Source organism: Bombina bombina, chromosome 2 (assembly GCF_027579735.1).
Source record: "Bombina bombina isolate aBomBom1 chromosome 2, aBomBom1.pri, whole genome shotgun sequence".
Taxonomy (NCBI): Eukaryota; Metazoa; Chordata; class Amphibia; order Anura; family Bombinatoridae; genus Bombina; species Bombina bombina.
Genome location: NC_069500.1, coordinates 416,265,942 through 416,286,473, shown reverse-complemented (window position 1 = coordinate 416,286,473; position 20,532 = coordinate 416,265,942). Strand labels below are relative to the sequence as shown.

The 20,532-nt window shown below is 44.1% G+C and overlaps 1 protein-coding gene across 1 annotated transcript in view; it reads left to right on the top strand.

Annotated features, from left to right (window-relative positions):
• Positions 1–20,532, top strand: part of MAPK1 (mitogen-activated protein kinase 1) — a gene marked incomplete in the record, with an annotated part of 532,868 nt that overhangs the window by 309,185 nt on the left and 203,151 nt on the right.

The window sequence follows — 20,532 nt, the reverse complement described above, 5'->3', positions numbered from 1 at the left end:
GATCAATCAAATTTGATGGTTAGATATTCAGGCAGATGCCAACTCCAGACAGTGTACCACAAGAGGATACCTTGGTCTTACAATAAGGGGCAGAGATGTTCAGCCAGACCCCCTCTGTTATGCAGTTTCTATACAACTAGTTAAGTGGTATTTCCTGTTTTGCTATGATCTGCCGCAGATGGAGGTGATGCAGACAAGATCAGAACAAGCACAAGTATGTCTATAGCTGCGTCTGTATTTAGCACTTTGTGAGGTGGTGGAAATGCCTGCAGCTGTTAAATGTGAAAATATTAAGGGATCTGTGATATGTTCGTGGATTTTGCAGGCTCTTGCTGTGATGCGAGTAACAACTTTCACACTCTGGGGCAACGTGGCGCAGTTAGACTGAACTGCTAGTTAAAGTCCTAAAAAGACATGCGTTGCTTCCCTGTGCAATACCTGTAACTTCACACACTGTTTTCCTCCCTTGAATCAGTCCTGATACAATTCTTCCCAGAAAGAAAGATGGTAGGCTGCCTGCACAATTTGCCCTACACTCTACCACCTATCTGTGCTGTAATTCCCCTTGCTGCGTTTCCCTTTCTCCAACATAGGTGTGTCCGGTCCACGGCGTCATCCTTACTTGTGGGATATTCTCTTCCCCAACAGGAAATAGCAAAGAGCCCAGCAAAGCTGGTCACATGATCCCTCCTAGGCTCCGCCTTCCCCAGTCATTCTCTTTGCCGTTGCACAGGCAACATCTCCACGGAGATGGCTTAGAGTTTTTTGGTGTTTAAATGTAGTTTTTATTCTTCTATCAAGAGTTTATTTTAAAATAGTGCTGGTATGTACTATTTACTCTGAAACAGAAAAGAGATGAAGATTTCTGTTTGTAAGAGGAAAATGATTTTAGCAACCGTTACTAAAATCGATGGCTGTTTCCACACAGGACAGTTTCCCCCAACTGAAGGAATTAACTTCAGTTGGGGGAAACAGTGAGCAGACTTTGGCTGCTTGAGATATGACACATTTCTAACAAGACTTGGTAATGCTGGAAGCTGTCATTTTCCCTATGGGATCCGGTAAGCCATTTTCTTAATTTTCAATATAAGAATACAAGGGCTTCACAAGGGCTTTAAAGACTGGTAGACATTTTTCTGGGCCAAAACGATTACTATATAAGCATGTTTAATGGTTTATAACTTAGGAGAGTTATTTTAATCTTGGCAAATTGTTTAAAAAAACGGACAGGCACTGTATTGGACACCTTTTTCACTGGGGGCCTTTTCTAGTCATAGGCAGAGCCTCATTTTCGCGCCAGTAATGCGCAGTTGTTTTTGAGAAGCAAGGCATGCAGATGCATGTGTGAGGAGCTCAGATCCACTGAAAAAGCTTATTGAAGGCGTCATTTGGTATCGTATTCCCCTCTGGGCTTGGTTGGGTCTCAGCAAAGCAGATACCAGGGACTGTATAGGGGTTAAATGTAAAAACGGCTCCGGTTCCGTTATTTTTAGAGTTAAAGCTTTCAAATTTGGTGTGCAATACTTTTAAGGCTTTATGACACTGTGGTGAAATTTTGGTGAATTTTGAACATTTCCTTCATACTTTTGCGTATGTTCAGTAAAAAAGTGTGTTCAGTTTAAAATTTAAAGAGACAGTAACGGTTTTATTTTAAAACGTTTTTTGTGCTTTGTTACCAAGTTTATGCCTATTAACATGTCTGAACTATCAGATAGACGATGTTCTGTATGTTCGGAAGCCAAGGTTCCTATCCATTTAAATATATGTGATAAATGTGACAAACAAAGTAGGGACAATGATACCACTGATAATAATGTTGCCCAAAATGATTCCTTAAGTGAGGGGAGTAAGCATGGTACTGCATCATCCCCTTCTATGTCTACACCAGTCTTGCCCACTCAGGAGGCCCCTAGTACATCTAGTACCCCAATCCTCCTTACTATGCAACAATTAACGGCTGTAATGGATAATTCTATTAAAAACATTTTAGCCAAAATGCCCACTTATCAGCGAAAGCGCGACAGCTCTGTTTTAGATACTGAAGAGCATGAGGACGCTGATGATAATGGTTCTGACATGCCCTTACACCAGTCTGAAGGGGCTAGGGAGGTTTTGTCTGAGGGAGAAATTTCAGATTCAGGAAAAATTTCTCAACAAGCTGAACCTGATGTTATTACATTTAAATTTAAATTGGAACATCTCCGCGCTCTGCTTAAGGAGGTGTTATCTACTCTGGATGATTGTGACAATTTGGTCATTCCAGAGAAATTATGTAAAATGGACAGGTTCCTAGAGGTCCCGGTGCCCCCCGAAGCTTTTCCTATACCCAAGCGGGTGGCGGACATTGTAAATAAAGAATGGGAAAGGCCCGGCATTCCTTTTGTCCCTCCCCCTATATTTAAGAAATTATTTCCTATGGTCGACCCCAGGAAGGACTTATGGCAGACAGTCCCCAAGGTCGAGGGGGCGGTTTCTACTCTAAACAAACGCACCACTATCCCTATAGAAGATAGTTGTGCTTTTAAAGATCCTATGGACAAAAAATTAGAGGGTTTGCTTAAAAAGATGTTTGTTCAGCAAGGTTACCTTCTACAACCAATTTCATGCATTGTTCCTGTCACTACAGCAGCGTGTTTCTGGTTCGAGGAACTAGAAAAGTCGTTCAATCAAGCATCCTCTTATGAGGAGGTTATGGGCAGAGTTCAAGCACTTAAGTTGGCTAACTCTTTTACCTTAGACGCCACTTTGCAATTAGCTAGATTAGCGGCGAAAAATTCAGGGTTTGCTATTGTGGCGCGCAGAGCGCTTTGGCTAAAGTCTTGGTCAGCGGATGCGTCCTCCAAGAACAAATTGCTTAACATACCTTTCAAGGGGAAAACGCTGTTTGGCCCTGACTTGAAAGAGATTATTTCAGATATCACTGGGGGTAAGGGCCACGCCCTTCCTCAGGATAGGTCTTTTAAGGCTAAAAATAAACCAAATTTTCGTCCCTTTCGCAGAAACGGACCAGCCCCAAGTTCTACATCCTCTAAGCAAGAGGGTAATACTTCTCAAACCAAGCCAGCCTGGAGGCCAATGCAAGGCTGGAACAAAGGTAAGCAGGCCAAGAAACCTGCCACTGCTACCAAGACAGCATGAGATGTTGGCCCCCGATCCGGGACCGGATCTGGTGGGGGGCAGACTTTCTCTCTTCGCTCAGGCTTGGGCAAGAGATGTTCTGGATCCTTGGGCGCTAGAAATAGTCTCCCAAGGTTATCTTCTGGAATTCAAGGAGCTACCCCCAAGGGGAAGGTTCCACAGGTCTCAATTGTCTTCAGACCACATAAAAAGACAGGCATTCTTACATTGTGTAGAAGACCTGTTAAAAATGGGAGTGATTCATCCTGTTCCATTAGGAGAACAAGGGATGGGATTCTACTCCAATCTGTTCATAGTTCCCAAAAAAGAGGGAACATTCAGACCAATCTTAGATCTCAAGATCCTAAACAAATTTCTCAAGGTTCCATCGTTCAAAATGGAAACCATTCGGACAATTCTTCCTACCATCCAGGAAGGTCAATTCATGACCACGGTGGATTTAAAGGATGCGTATCTACATATTCCTATCCACAAGGAACATCATCGGTTCCTAAGGTTCGCCTTTCTGGACAAGCATTACCAGTTTGTGGCACTTCCATTCGGATTAGCCACTGCTCCAAGAATTTTCACAAAGGTACTAGGGTCCCTTCTAGCGGTGCTAAGACCAAGGGGCATTGCAGTAGTACCTTACTTGGACGACATACTGATTCAAGCGTCGTCCCTACCACAAGCAAAGGCTCATACGGACATTGTCCTGGCCTTTCTCAGATCTCACGGGTGGAAAGTGAACGTAGAAAAAAAGTTCTCTATCTCCGTCAACAAGAGTTCCCTTCTTGGGAACAATAATAGACTCCTTAGAAATGAGGATTTTTCTGACAGAGGCCAGAAAATCAAAACTTCTAAGCTCTTGTCAAGTACTTCATTCTGTTCTTCTTCCTTCCATAGCGCAGTGCATGGAAGTAATAGGTTTGATGGTTGCGGCAATGGACATAGTTCCTTTTGCGCGAATTCATCTAAGACCATTACAACTGTGCATGCTGAAACAGTGGAATGGGGACTATACAGACTTGTCTCAGACGATACAAGTAGATCAGAGGACCAGAGATTCACTCCGTTGGTGGCTGTCCCTGGACAACCTGTCACAAGGGATGAGCTTCCGCAGACCAGAGTGGGTCATTGTCACGACCGACGCCAGTCTGGTGGGCTGGGGCGCGGTCTGGGAACCCCTGAAAGCTCAGGGTCTTTGGTCTCGGGAAGAATCTCTTCTCCCGATAAATATTCTGGAACTGAGAGCGATATTCAATGCTCTCAAGGCTTGGCCTCAGCTAGCAAAGGCCAAATTCATACGGTTTCAATCAGACAACATGACGACTGTTGCGTATATCAACCATCAGGGGGGAACAAGGAGTTCCCTGGCAATGGAAGAAGTGACCAGAATAATTCAATGGGCGGAGACTCACTCCTGCCACTTGTCTGCAATCCACATCCCAGGAGTGGAAAATTGGGAAGCGGATTTTCTGAGTCGTCAGACATTTCATCCGGGGGAGTGGGAACTCCATCCGGAAATCTTTGCCCAAATAATTCAATTGTGGGGCATTCCAGACATGGATCTGATGGCGTCTCGTCAGAACTTCAAGGTTCCTTGCTACGGGTCCAGATCCAGGGATCCCAAGGCGACTCTAGTGGATGCACTAGTAGCACCTTGGAGCTTCAACCTAGCTTATGTGTTCCCACCGTTTCCTCTCATTCCCAGGCTGGTAGCCAGGATCAAACAGGAGAGTGTATCGGTGATCTTGATAGCTCCTGCGTGGCCACGCAGGACTTGGTATGCAGATCTGGTGAATGTCATCGGCTCCACCGTGGAAGCTACCTTTGAGACAGGACCTTCTTGTTCAAGGTCCGTTCGAACATCCGAATCTGGCCTCACTCCAACTGACTGCTTGGAGATTGAACGCTTGATTTTATTAAAGCGACGGTTCTTAGATTCTGTCATTGATACTCTTGTTCAGGCTAGAAAGCCTGTAACTAGAAAAATCTACCATAAAATATGGAAAAAATATATCTGTTGGTGTGAATCTAAAGGATTCCCATGGAACAAGATAAAAATTCCTAAGATTCTATCCTTTCTTCAAGAAGGTTTGGAGAAAGGATTATCTGCAAGTTCTTTGAAGGGACAGATTTCTGCTTTATCTGTTTTACTTCACAAAAAGCTGGCGGCTGTGCCAGATGTTAAAGCTTTTGTTCAGGCTCTGGTTAGAATCAAGCCTGTTTACAAACCTTTGACTCCTCCTTGGAGTCTCAATTTAGTTCTTTCAGTTCTTCAGGGGGTTCCGTTTGAACCCCTACATTCCGTTGATATCAAGTTATTATCTTGGAAAGTTTTGTTTTTGGTTGCAATTTCTTCTGCTAGAAGAGTTTCAGAGTTATCTGCTCTGCAGTGTTCTCCTCCTTATCTGGTGTTCCATGCAGATAAGGTGGTTTTGCGTACTAAACCTGGTTTTCTTCCGAAAGTTGTTTCTAACAAAAATATTAACCAGGAGATAGTCGTGCCTTCTTTGTGTCCGAATCCAGTTTCAAAGAAGGAACGTTTATTACACAATTTGGATGTAGTTCGTGCTCTAAAATTCTATTTAGAGGCTACAAAGGATTTCAGACAAACATCTTCCTTGTTTGTTGTTTATTCTGGTAAAAGGAGAGGTCAAAAGGCAACTTCTGCCTCTCTCTCTCTTTTTGGCTTAAAAGCATCATCAGATTGGCTTATGAGACTGCCGGACGGCAGCCTCCTGAAAGAATCACAGCTCATTCCACTAGGGCCGTGGCTTCCACATGGGCCTTCAAGAACGAGGCTTCTGTTGATCAGATATGTAAGGCAGCGACTTGGTCTTCACTGCACACTTTTCCAAATTTTCCAAATTTGATACTTTTGCTTCTTCTGAGGCTATTTTTGGGAGAGAGGTTTTGCAAGCCGTGGTGCCTTCCATCTAGGTGACCTGATTTGCTCCCTCCCATCATCCGTGTCCTAAAGCTTTGGTATTGGTTCCCACAAGTAAGGATGACGCCGTGGACCGGACACACCTATGTTGGAGAAAACATAATTTATGTTTACCTGATAAATTACTTTCTCCAACGGTGTGTCCGGTCCACGGCCCACCCTGGTTTTTTAATCAGGTCTGATGATTTATTTTCTCTAACTACAGTCACCACGGTATCATATGATTTCTCCTATGCAAATATTCCTCCTTTACGTCGGTCGAATGACTGGGGAAGGCGGAGCCTAGGAGGGATCATGTGACCAGCTTTGCTGGGCTCTTTGCCATTTCCTGTTGGGGAAGAGAATATCCCACAAGTAAGGATGACGCCGTGGACCGGACACACCGTTGGAGAAAGTAATTTATCAGGTAAACATAAATTCTGTTTTTCCTTCCTTCAACTTCACTTTCCACTGCAAATTCTTCCCCCTAAGTCACTGTTCCCAACAGCTTCAGGAGCGCTACTTACTGCTGGCCACGATGTGGTGCATGTTATACCTGCAGATAAGCGGTTTTTAGTCGTTCTTTTTCACCTTCTCACTCCCTCCACGTCTGTGTTTTTGATGCCGGATGAAATCCAAGATGGCGCTGGTGGTATGTGACTGCGTCTAACAGTCAGTGGCCTCCGGTTGCCGGAGCTGATGAAATATGCTCCGCGCACATAGGTAGACGGCTGGCACTATGCAGTAGTCACTAGCCCAGCAAGTCTGTCATGCGGGACCCAGCAGAGAAATGTTGAATTTTGGGGATATTTGCGGTCCGACCAGCGGAGCTCTGTCAGAATAAGTCTGCTTGCTTGGCCCGCCCACCGGAAGTCCCCAAGAGTTTATTTTAAAGCAGAGCAGGTTTGCTCTGATCTTTCCTTTGGGTCTAGCCGTATCCCACGTTGGTCTCTTCAATAGGGCAGTGGTGGCTTTTAAGCAGTTGGGAACTTGTGAGGTATAGCCCTCACTGCATTTTCTCAACAGGTTTGCTGCCCTATTTTGAAAGCCTGAGTAAGCTTACTCGGTTCTTTCCTTTTTTTTCCCACAGGTTTATGTGAGGGATGGAACCCTCTCAAACCAGGTGAGCTGTCCTGCTGCCGGACATTGTCATTCAGGTAAGTGCCAAGTTTATTTTTTCTTTATTAGGGAAAAATATGGCACTTTTCAAGTTTAAACACTGGGGACGTTAAAATGTATCATTGACCCTATTGAGGGTTAATTACAGGCAGTTAGCAGGCACTGTAGATGTGGGTAGACTATTTTACTTTTATATTTATGGCTCAGTAGGGGTCCTTATATCCGGATTAGACACGGTCTAGGACTATGTGTGTGAGGTGTGCCGTTATGGCCAATGTATAGAAGTCTGAACAAGTACTTTTATACTGGTTATCGGCTTTGCACATTATTTGACCAATGGCCACGGGGACCGCCCACGATTACAGGACAGACGGCTCCCTTCAAAGGCGGCAGTCAGTTTCGCGCGCTTCCGGACTCCCTGTGGGGTCTGGTGCTGTGACGCTATCGTTGGTAGCGGCTCTCGGCTGTTGATAGTCTCTTAGCCCAGGGAGTTAGGAAAACAGCACACCTTTGTCTTTTTCAATGGGGCACGGAATAAAGGACTTGCCAGGTCCCAAAACAATCCAAGAACAAAGTATATTACAGCCTCCAAAATTCTTTAAAAGAACCTTTATTTCCACATAGTGTCCTCAGCAACAAACGTACGTTTCAAGCCTAAACAGGCTCTTAGTCATGTATAATATACACATGACTAAGAGCCTGTTTAGGCTTGAAACGTTGTATGTTTGTTGCTGAGGACCCTATGTGGAAATAAAGGTTCTTTTAAAGAATTTTGGAGGCTGGAATATCCTTTGTTCTCGGATAGTCTCTTAGCCGACAGATGCGCAAGTCAAATTTCGTAGTTCAGGAGTCACAGCCAGTTTTTTTTTTTTTTTTTTTTTTGTGAGACTATTATCCGCAGGACAGGTAGGCACCCCAGCAAAAGTGCTGAGGTGTAGAGGGTTGCCTGGGGTTAGTTTCAGTATCTCTGCTCCGTTTTAGTTTTTAACAATTTTAAAGAAGCAGTATAATTTTTTTTCTGTTAATTGGTGACAAACTGTTTTTTTATTTTTTGTTTTATTTCTCTCAATCTTCTTGTGGGCAATAATGGATCAAAAAGCTTTGCATTCTGTTACATGTAGTTTATGCTTTGACTCCCAGGTAGAACCCCCAATACCTTTTTGCTCTGCATGTATTGAGAGAACCTTGTGTTACAGGGAGAGACTTTTTGATCATGAGCCATCATTAGCTAAGGTGGATGCTGTTAAGATGTCAAATCCTGTATCAGATATGCCGCAGCTTTCTCCTCAAGCGTCCCAATCTTTTTGTCCACACATGCAGTGCCCTGCAGTTCCTCGCACGCTCCGGTAGGAGTTTCTTTGCAAGACATTGCTGCCCAGGTATCCTCTGCGCTATCTGAGGCGCGGTCTGCTTTTCCCATGATGCAGGGAAAGCGCAAGAGGAAGTTTAAAGAGTCGGTGAGTAAGGTTTCTGATCCAGTTGTGGCTACTCAAGGTGCTTCCTCTCCGAAGTCTGAAGAGGAAGACACTTCGGTAGGGTCTGAGGGTGAAATCTCAGACTCGGTGTAATTCATTCTTCTGATGCTGAAGTGGTATCCTTCAGATTTAAGCTGGAACACCTCCATCTGTTACTTAAGGAGGTTTTGGCTACCTTGGACGACTCGGACATGACTGTCGTAATTAACTCTAAGCAGTCTTTGATGTACTTTGATGTTCCCGACTGTGCTACAGAGATTATTGCACGGGAGTGGGAGAGGCTTGGAATTCCTTTTTCTCCATCTCCTATTTTCAAGAAGATGTTTCCAATAGCTGACTCCATTAGGGAGTCATGGCAGACGGTTCCTAAGGTGGAAGGGGCGATCTCCACTTTGGCTAAGAGAACCACTATTCCCATAGAGGATAGTTGTTCTTTTAAGGATCCAATGGATAAGAAGTTGGAGGCATTTCTAAAAAAGTTGTATGTCCACCAAGGTCTCCAATGGCAGCCTGCGTCGTGTTTTGCCACTGTCACCAGTGCGGCAGCCTACTGTTTTGATGCCTTTTCTGATTCTATCCAGATAGATACTTCACTTGAGGAGATACAGGACCGGATTAAGGCTCTTAAATTAGCCAATTCCTTAATCACGGATGCTTCCTTACGAGTCATTAAGTTGGGAGCAAAAATGTCTAGTTTTGGGGTTCTAGCTTGCAGAGCCTTGTGGTTGAAGTCCTGGTCTACAGATGTTTCATCTAAGTCCAAGCTCTTGGCGATTACCCTACAAGGGTAAGACCTTGTTTGGGCTTGGCTGAGATAATTTCTGATATTACAGGAGTAAAGGGATCTTTTCTCCCTCAGGGTAAGAACAAGCAGCAGAAAGGACGACAGAGTAATTTTCGTTCCTTTTATAACTTGAGAGGTAAACCCTCTCCTCCAAGCAAGATCAATCTAAGTCTTCCTGGAAGCCTGGTCAGTCTTGGAACAAGGGGAAGCAGTCTAAGAAACCAGCAGCTGATTCCAAGTCAGCATTAAGTGTCAGCCCCCGATCAGGGAGCGGATACAGTAGGGGGCAGACTTTCTCAATTCGCTCAAGCCTGGATACGAGATGTTCCGGATCCCTGGGCGGTGGACATCGTATCCCAGGGGTACAAAATAGAATTTGAGACCTTCCCTCCCGGAGGCAGGTTCCTCCTCAAGATTATCTGTAGACCAGATAAAGAGAGAGGTGTTCTTAAATTGTCAAGGATCTTTCTGCCCTGGGAGTAATAGTTCCTGTTCCTCCACAGGAGCAGGGTCTGGGATTCTACTGAAATCTGTTCATTGTTCCCATAAAAAAAGAGGGAACTTTCAGACCAATTTTAGACCTGAAATGTCTAAACAAGTTCCTCAGAATACCGTCCTTCACGCTGGAAATTATACGTTCCATTCTTCAGTTCATGACAACCATAGACCTAAAGGATGCGTACCTTCATGTTTCCATTCACAAGGATCATCACAAGTTTGAGATTCTCTTTCTTGGAAAATCACTTTCATTTTGTGGCCCTTCCATTTGGCCTTGCCACAGCTCCCAGAATTTTGTCAAAGGTTCTGGGGGCTCTATTGGCAATGATCTGGTCTCGGGGCATTGCAGTGGCGCCATATCTGGACGACATTCTGGTTCAGGCACCGTCTTTTCAACAAGCAAACTCTCATATGGAGATTTTGTTGTCGTTTCTGCACTCCCACAAATGGTAGGTGAATCTGGGAAAAAGTTCTCTGGTTCTAACTACAAGGGTAGTGTTCTTGGGGACCATAATAGATTTCCTATCGATTAAGACATTTCTGACAGAGGTCAGAAAATCCAAGATTTTCGACTCTTGCCTTGCCCTTCAGTCCTTTCCTCGGCCTTCAGTGGCTTAATGTATGGAGGTAATTGGTCTGATGGTAGCTTCCAGGGACATCATCTCGTTCGCTCGGTTACAGTTCGCTCTGCAGTTATGCATGCTAAGACAATGGAACGGGGACTATGCGGATCTGTCTCAGCGAATAGATCTGGATCAGGCGACAACTCTTTCGTGGTGGTTGTCTCAGTATCACCTCTCCCAGGGAACTTGCTTCTGCAGACCTTCCTGGGTGACCACAGATGCCAGCCTACTGGGTTGGGAAGCAGTCTGGGGCTCGTTGAAGGCTCAGGGTCTATGGACTCGCGATGCGTTTGATCTCCCCATAAACATTCTAGAGCTGAGGGCGATCTTCAATGCTCTACTGGCCTAGCCTCGGTTAGCTTTAGCCCGGTTTATCAGGTTCCATTCGGACAACATATCAGTGGCTTATATCAACCACCAGAGAGGAACTCTATGTTCCTTGGCTATGACAGAGGTGGCCCAAATTAATCAGTGGGCGGAGACCCACAACTGCTGTCTATCTGCGATCCACATTCCAGGAGTGGACAATTGGGAAGAGGATTTTCTGAGCCGACAGACGTTTCATCCCGCGGAGTGGGAACTCCATCCGGAGGTGTTTTCCAGTTTGACCTTCAAATGAGGGTGGCCAGATCTCATGGTATCCCAGCAGAATGCCAAGCTTTCGAGGTACGGTTCAAGGTCAAGGGATCCACAGGCCGTCCTGATAGATGCTCTGGCGGTCCCTTGGAATTTCAGTCTAGCATACCTGTTTCCTCTGTTCGCTATCCTTCCACGAGTCATTGCTTGGATCAGGCAGGAGAGGGCGTCTGTTATTCTCATAGCAGACCTAGTGGAAATGTCATCTCTTTCACCTTAGAGACTACCTCTGAGGAAGGACCTTCTACTTCAGGGTCCCTCCCTTCATCCAAATCTCGTTTCTCTTAAGCTGACTGCTTGGAGATTGAACACTTAATTTTATATAAGCGTGGGTTCTCAGTCGGTCATTGAGACCTTGATCCAGGCTCGTAAGCCTATGACAAGGATTTACCATAAGATATGGCATAAATGTGTTCTACTAGATAAGACGAGTCCACGGATTCATCCTTATGGGATATTCTCCTCCTGCTAACAGGAAGTGGCAAAGAGCACCACAGCAGAGCTGTATATATAGCTCCTCCCTTCTCTCCACCCCCAGTCATTCTCTTTGCCTATACTAAGTAATAGGAAGAGGTAAAGTGAAAGGTGAAATAATAGTTTTTATTTTCTACAAGCAAGACTTTTTTATTTTAAATGGTACCGGTGAGTACCTTACCTGTCGTGCAATCTTAGCTGACAAGATAAGACACCTATATATACTAAAATTGGGATAATTTATAACATTTTATAGCAGTTTTGGAAAGATTGTACGCTTTTTTTTTCTCAAAGGCGCAGTAGAGTTTTTCAGATTATTTTTTTCACTAAATAAAGTGTTTTCAAGCCTGTTTGTGGTCATTACTAGCCTGTTTCAACATGTCTGTCATTGAGGAAATTCAATGTTCTATGTGTTTAGAAGCCATTGTGGAACCCCCACTTAAAATGTGTCCCTCATGTACTGAAAGGGCCTTACATTGCAAAGAACATATTTTAGGTGATAAGTGTCTCAGGATGATTCTCAGTCAGAAGAGAATCAGGTTATGCCATCTACTTCTCCCCAAATGTCACAACCTTTAACGCCCGCTCAAGCGAGGCCTAGTACTTCTAGTGCGTATAATTCTTTCACCCTGCAAGATATGGCTGCAGTTATGTCTACTACCCTTACAGAGGTATTATCTTAACTGCCAGGTTTACAGGGTAAGCACAGCAGGTCAGGTATTAGAGTAAATGCTGAGCCCTCTGACGCTTTATTGGCCATCTCCGATGTACCCTCGCAGTGTTCTGATTTGGGGGTGGAGGAATTTCTGTCTGAGGGAGAGCTTTCAGATTCAGGAAATATGTTCCCTCAAACATGTGACGGCCTTTAAGTTTAAGCTTGAACCCCTCCACTTGTTAGTCAGGGAGGTTCTAGCGACTCTGGATGATTGTGACCCTATTGTCATCCCACCAGAGAAATTGTGTAAAATGGATAAATATCTAGAGGTCCCTACTTACACTAATGTTTTTCCAGTCCCTAGAAGAATTTCGGACATTGTTGCTAAGGAATGGGATAGACCAGGCATTCCGTTCTCTCCCCCTCCTACTTTTAAGAAAATGTTTCCCATATCTAACACCATTCGGGATTTGTGGCAGATGGTCCCTAAGGTGGAGGGAGCTATTTCTACCCTGGCTAAGCGTACAACTATACCTATTGAGGACAGTTGTGCTTTCAAAGATCCTATGGATAAAAAAATTAGAGGGTCTTCTAAAGAAATTGTTTATTCATCAGGGTTTTCTTCTACAACCTATAGCGTGCATTGTTCCTGTAACTACTGCAGCAGCTTTTTGGTTTGAGGCTCTAGTGGAGTCTCTTAAGGTTGAGACCCCATTAGAGGATATTTTGAATACATTTAGGGCTCTCAAGCTAGCTTATTCTTTTATTACAGATGCCGCTTTTCAAATGGCTAAATTAGCGGCAAAGAATGCAGGCTTTGCCATCTTAGCGCGTAGAGCGTTATGGCTTAAGTCTTAGTCTGCTGATGTGTCATCAAAATCCATGCTTTTAGCTATTCCTTTTAAGGGTAAGACCCTATTCGGGCCTGAACTGAAGGAGATCATTTCCGACATTACTGGAGGTAAAGGTCATGCCCTTCCTCAGGACAAGACAGTTAAAATGAGGGCCAAACAGAATAATTTTCGTTCCTTTCGAAACTTCAAAGGTGGTCCCTCTACTTCCTCCTTTGCACTAAGCAGGAGGGGAATTTTGCACAATCCAAGTCAGTCTGGAGACATAACCAGACCTGGAATAAAGGTAAACAGGCCAAGAAGCCCGCTGCTACCAAGACAGCATGAAGGGGCAGCCCCCGATCCGGGACCGGATCTAGTAGGGGGCAGACTTTCTCTCTTCGCTCAGGCTTGGGCAAGAGACTTTCAGGATCCCTGGGCATTAGAAATCGTGACCCAGGGGTATCAACTAGAATTCAAGGATTCTCCCCCAAGAGGGAGATTTCATCTTTCACGTTTGTCTGTAGACCAGACAAAGAGAGGCGTTCTTATGCTGTGTAGAAGACCTATATACCATGGGTGTAATCTGCCCAGTTCCAAAACTAGAACAGGAGCAGGGGTTTTACTCAAATCTATTCGTGGTTCCCAAAAAAGTGGGAACCTTCAGACCAATTTTAGATCTCAAATGTCTAAACAAATTTCTCAACGTCCCATTGTTCAAGATGGAGACCATACAAACAATTTTACCAATGATCCAGGAGGGTCAATATATGACCACCGTGGATTTGAACGATTCGTATCTTCACATTCCTATCCACAAAGATCATCACCAGTTCCTCAGGTTCTCCTTCCTGGACAAACATTACCAGTTTGTGGCCCTCCCTTTCGGGTTGGCCACAGCTCCCAGAATCTTCACAAAAGTGCTAGGGTTCCTTATGGTGGTTCTAAGGCCGCGGGGCATAGCAGTGGCACCCTATCTGGACGATATTTTGATCCAGGCGTCAACTTACCATCTAGCCAAATCTCACACGGAGATCGTGTTGGCTTTTCTAAGTAGTCACGGGTGGAGGGTGAACATACAAAAGAGTTCACTAGTTCCACTGACAAGAGTTCCATTACTAGGAACTCTGATAGACTCGGTAGACATCAAAATTTCTCTTAAGGTGTATCCAGTCCACGGATCATCTATTACTTGTGGGATATTCTCCTTCCCAACAGGAAGTTGCAAGAGGACACCCACAGCACAGCTGCTATATAGCTCCTCCCCTAACTGCCATATCCAGTCATTCTCTTGCAACTCTCAACAAAGATGAAGGTAGTAAGAGGTGAGTGGTAAAATATAGTTAGTTTTTTCTTCAATCAAAAGTTTGTTATTTTCAAATAGTACCGGAGTTGTACTATTTTATCTCGGGCAGTATTTAGAAGAAGAATCTGCCTGCGTTTTTCTATGATCTTAGCAGCTTGTAACGAAGATCCACTGCTGTTCTCACATATGTCTGAGGAGTGAGGTAACTTCAGAGGGAGAATGGCGTGCAGGTTATCCTGCTATTGAGGTATGTGCAGTTTTAAGTTTTTCTAGGGACTAGAAAATGCTGCTGGTACCTGATTAATGTAAGTTAAGCCTAAAAACAGTGATTTAATAGCGACTTGTATCAGGCTTACTACCAGAGATATATACTCTGATAATATGGCAATATAAAACGTTTGCTGGCATGTTTAATCGTTTTTATATATGCTTTGGTGATAAAACTTATTGGGGTCTAGTTTTTTCCACATGGCTGGGCTTGATTTTTGCCTAGAAACAGTTTCCTGAGGCTTTCCACTGTTGTAATATGAGTGGGAGGGGCCTATTTTAGCGCTTTTTTTGCGCAGTTAAAATTAGACACATTCAGCTTCCCTCAGCAGTCCCCTGCATGCTATAGGGCTCTAAAGGCTTCAAAAGTCATTTATTGAGGAAGGTAGGGCCACAGCTGAGCTGTGGCAGTTGTTGTGACTGTTTAAAAAACGTTTATTTCGTTTTTGATCTGTTTTTTGCATTAAGGGGTTAATCATCCATTTGCAAGTGGGTGCAATGCTCTGCTAACCTAATACATACACTGTAAAAATTTCGTTTGATTTACTGCCTTTTTTCACTGTTTTTCAAATTTTGACAATTTGTTTCTCTTAAAGGCACAGTACCATTTTTTATATTTGCTTAACTTCATTTAAAGTGTTTTCCAAGCTTGCTAGTCTCATTGCTAGTCTGTACAAATATGTCTGACATAGAGGAAACTCCTTGTTCATTATGTTTAAAAGCCATGGTGGAACCCCATATGAGAATGTGTACTAAATGTATTGATTTCACTTTAAACAATAAAGATCAGCTTTTGTCTTTAAAAAATTTATCACCAGAGGATTCTGACTAGGGGGAAGTTATGCCGACTAACTCTCCCCACGTGTCAGACCCTTTGACTCCCGCTCAAGGGACTCACGCTCAAATGGCGCCAAGTACATCAAGGACGCCCATAGCGATTACTTTACAAGACATGGCGGCAGTCATGGATAATACACTGTCAGCGGTATTAGCCAGACTGCCTGAATTTAGAGGAAAGCGTGATAGCTCTGGTGTTAGGCGTAATACAGTGCATACAGCCGCTTTAAGAGCCTTGTCTGATACTGCCTCACAATATGCAGAAGCGGAGGAAGGAGAGCTTCAGTCTGTGGGTGATATCTCTGACTCAGGGAAACCTGTTTCTGATATTTCTACTTTTAAATTTAAGCTTGAGAACCTCCGTGTTTTGCTTAGGGAGGTTTTAGCTGCTCTGAATGACTGACACAATTGCAGTGCCAGAGAAATTGTGTAGACTGGATAAATACTTTGCAGTGCCGGTGTGTACTGAGGTTTTTCCAATACCTAAAAGGTTTACAGAAATTATTAATAAAGAGTAGGATAGACCCGGTGTGCCGTCGTCCTACTTTTAGAAAAATGTTTCCCATAGACGCCACCACACGGGACTTATGGTCCCTAAGGTGGAGGGAGCAGTTTCTACTTTAGCAAAGCGTACTACTATCCCTGTCGAGGACAGCTGTGCTTTTTCAGATCCTATGGATAAAAAATTAGAGGGTTACCTTTAGAAAATGTTTATTCAACAAGGTTTTATCCTGCATCCCCTTGCATGCATTGCTCCTGTCACTGCTGCTGCGGCGTTCTGGTTTGAGTCTCTGGTAGAGGCTTTACAGACAACTCCATTGGAGGACATACTTAACAAGCTTAGAGCACTTAAGCTAGCTAATTCTTTTGTTTCTGATGCCATTGTTCATTTGACTAAACTAACGGCTAAGAATTCTGGATTTGCCATCCAGGCGCGTAGGGCGCTATGGCTTAAATCTTGGGCAGCTGACGTGACTTCAAAATCCTCAGAGTTCCATCATTCAAAATGGAAACTATTCGGATCATCCTACCTATGATCTAGGAGGGTCAATATATGACTACGGTGGATCTAAAGGATGCTTACCTTCACATTCCGATGCACAAAGATCATCGGTTCCTAAGGTTTGCCTTTCAGGACAGGCATTACCAGTTTGTGGCTCTTCCCTTCGGATTAGCTACAGCCCCAAGAATTTTTACAAAGGTTCTGGGGTCGCTTCTGGCGGTCCTAAGGCCGCGGGGCATAGCAGTGGCCCCTTATCTAGACGACATCCTGATACAGGCGTCAAATTTCCAAATTGCCAAGTCCCATACGGACATAGTTCTGGCATTTCTGAGGTCGCACGGGTGGAAAGTGAATGAGGAAAAGAGTTCTCTGTCCCCACTCACAAGAGTCTCCTTCCTAGGGACTCTGATAGATTCTGTAGAAATGAAAATTTACCTGACGGAGTCCAGGTTATCAAAACTTCTAAATTCTTGCTGTGTTCTCCATTCTATTCCGCGCCCTTCGGTGGCTCACTGCATTGAGGTAATCGGCTTAATGGTAGCGGCAATGGACATAGTTCCGTTTGCGCGCCTACATCTCAGACCGCTGCAACTATGCATGCTCAGTCAGTGGAATGGGGATTACACAGATTTGTCCCCTCTACTAAATCTGGATCAAGAGACCAGAGATTCTCTTCTCTTGTGGCTATCTCGGGTCCATCTGTCCAAAGGTATGACCTTTGGCAGGCCAGATTGGACAATTGTAACGACAGATGCCAGCCTTCTAGGTTGGGGTGCAGTCTCGAACTCCCTGAAGGCTCAGGGATCGTGGACTCAGGAGAAACTCCTCCCAATAAATATTCTGGAAATGAGGGCAATATTCAATGCTCTTCAGGCTTGGCCTCAGTTAACAACCCTGAGGTTCATAAGATTTCAGTCGGACAACATCACGACTGTGGCTTACATCAACCATCAAGGGGGAACAAGGAGTTCCTTAGCGATGTTAGAAGTCTCCAAAATAATTTGCTGGGCAGAGAAACACTCTTGCTACCTATCAGCGATCCATATCCCAGGTGTAGAGAACTGGGAGGCGGATTTTCTAAGTCATCAGACTTTTCATCCGGGGGAGTGGGAACTCCATCCGGAGGTGTTTGCTCAATTGATTCATCGTTGGGGCAAACCAGAACTGGATCTCATGGCGTCTCGCCAGAACGCCAAGCTTCCTTATTACGGATCCAGGTCCAGGGACCCGGAAGCGACGCTGATAGATGCTCTAGCAGCGCCTTGGTCTTTCAACCTGGCTTACGTGTTTCCACCGTTTCCTCTGCTCCCTCGACTGATTGCCAAAATCAAGCAGGAGAGAGCATTGGTGATTTTGATAGCGCCTGCGTGGCCACGCAGGACCTGGTATGCAGACCTAGTGGACATGTCATCCTTTCCACCTTGGACTCTGCCTCTGAGACGAGGCCTTCTACTTCAAGGTCCTTTCAATCATCCAAATCTAATTTCTCTGAGACTGACTGCATGGAGATTGAACGCTTGATTTTATCAAAGCGTGGCTTCTCAGAGTCTGTCATTGATACCTTAATACAGGCACGAAAGCCTGTTACCAGGAAAATTTACCATAAGATATGGCGTAAATATCTTTATTGGTGTGAATCCAAGGGTTACTCATGGAGTTAGGTCAGGATTCCCAGGATATTATCTTTTCTCCAAGATGGTTTGTAAAAAGGATTGTCAGCTAGTTCCTTAAAAGGACAGATTTCTGCTCTGTCTATTCTTTTGCACAAGCGTCTGGCAGATGTTCCAGACATTCAGGCATTTTGTCAGGCTTTGGTTAGAATCAAGCCTGTGTTTAAACCTGTTGCTCCCCCATGGAGCTTAAATTTGGTTCTTAAGGTTCTTCAAGGAGTTCCGAGTCCACGGCCCTCCCTTTCATATTAGACAGATTATATTTTTGTTTATAAAACTTCAGTCACCTCTGCACCTTTTATCTTTTCTTTTCTCTTCCTATATCTTTGGTCGAATGACTGGGGGTGGAGAGAAGGGAGGAGCTTTATATACAGCTCTGCTGTGGTGCTCTTTGCCACTTCCAGTTAGCAGGAGGATAATATCCCACAAGTAAGGATGAATCAGTGGACTCGTTGTATTGTAGAAGAAATCAATTTATCAGGTAAGCATAAATTTCCTTTTTGGTATGAATCCAGAGTAAGGATTCCTAGGATTTTGTATTTTCTCCAGGAGGGTCTGGAGAAGGATTTGTCAGCAAGTACTGTGAAAGGTCAGTTTTCTGCGTTGTCTATTTTGTTGCATAAGCATCTGGCGGATGTGCCAGACGTGGAATCTTTTTGTCAGGCCTTGGTTAGGATCAGGCCTGTGTTTAAACCTGTTACTCCTCCCTAGAGTCTTAACCTTGTTAAGGTTTTACACCAGGCTCCGTTTGAGCCTATGCATTCCTTAGATATTAAGAGGTTATCTTGGAAGGTTTTGTTTCTTGTTGCTATTTTTTCTGCTCGGAGAGTTTTAGAACTCTCGGCGCTGCAGTGTGATTCCCCTTATCTTTCATTCTGATAAGGTGGTTCTGCGTACTAAGTTTGGTTTCCTGCCTAAAGTTGTTTCGGTCAGGAATATTAATCAGGAAATCGTTGTTCCTCTGTGTCCTAACCCTTCTCATAAGGAGCGTTTGTTGCACAACCTAGATGTTGTGCGTACGTTGAAATTCTATCTACAAGCGACTAAGGACTTTCGTCAGTCTTCTGCTTTGTTTGTTTCTCTGGGAAACATAAGGGTCAGAAAGCTACGGCTACTTCTCTTTCCTTTTGGCTGAAGAGTATTATTCGTTGGGCCTATGAGACTGCTGGACAGCAACCTCCTGAGAGAATCACAGCTCATTCCACGAGGGCTGTTTCTTTCTGGGCCTTCAGTGGAACAGATTTGCAAGGCTGCAACTTGGTCCTCTTTGCATACTTTTTCCAAATTCTATAAATTTGATACATTTGCCTCGGCTGAGGCTTCTTTTGGGAGAAAGGTTCTTCAAGAAATGGTGCCTTCTGTTTAGGTTACCTGTCTTGTCGCTCCCTTATCTGTGTCCTCTAGCTTGGGTATTGATTCCCAACAGTAATTGATGATGATCCGTGGACTCACCGTGTCATTAGAAAGAAAACAAAATTCATGCTTACTTGATATATTTATTTCTTGACACGGTGAATCCATGGCCCGCCCTGTTTTTCAGACAGTTTATTATATAAACCTCAGGCACCTCTGCACCTTGTGTTATTTCCTTTCTCTCTTTTCCCTTGCTTTAATGACTGGGGGTTGTGGGTAGGGAAGTGATACTTAACAGCTTTGCTGTGGTGCTCTTTGCCGCCTCCTGCTGGCCAGGAGTGAGATTCCCAACAGTAATTGATGATGATCCGTGGACTCACCGTGTCAAGATAAATACATTTATCAGGTAAGCATAAATTTGGTTTTTGCCTTCTAGGTATATGAGACTTTGCACTTTTTTAAAAGTGAATAATTTAATTTATTTCATGTAATTGGCAAGAGTCCATGAGCTAGTGATGTATGGGATATACATTTCTACCAGGAGGGGGCAAAGTTCCCCCAAATCTCAAATGCCTATAAATACCTCCCACCACACCCACAACTCGGTTTTACAAACTGGTGAAGTAAGTTTGTGCTTGATTTTTATGATTTCTACTATAAGCGCTTCTAAGCATTCTGAAGCCCAATTCCTCTGAGTAAATTGTTTGTCAGAGGGATGTGAAGAGTATTGCCTATTGTTTTTATGGTTTCTCTCATGGGAAATCTTTTCAAGGGTTCTCTGTTATCAGTCGTAGAGATTCATCTCCTACCTCCCTTTTCAGATCGACTATATACTCTTATATACCATTACCTCTGCTGATAGTTTTCAGTTCTGGTTTGGCTATCTGCTATATGTGGATGGGTGTCTTTCAGTAAGTATGTATCATTATTTAAGACACTCTCAGCTATGGCTT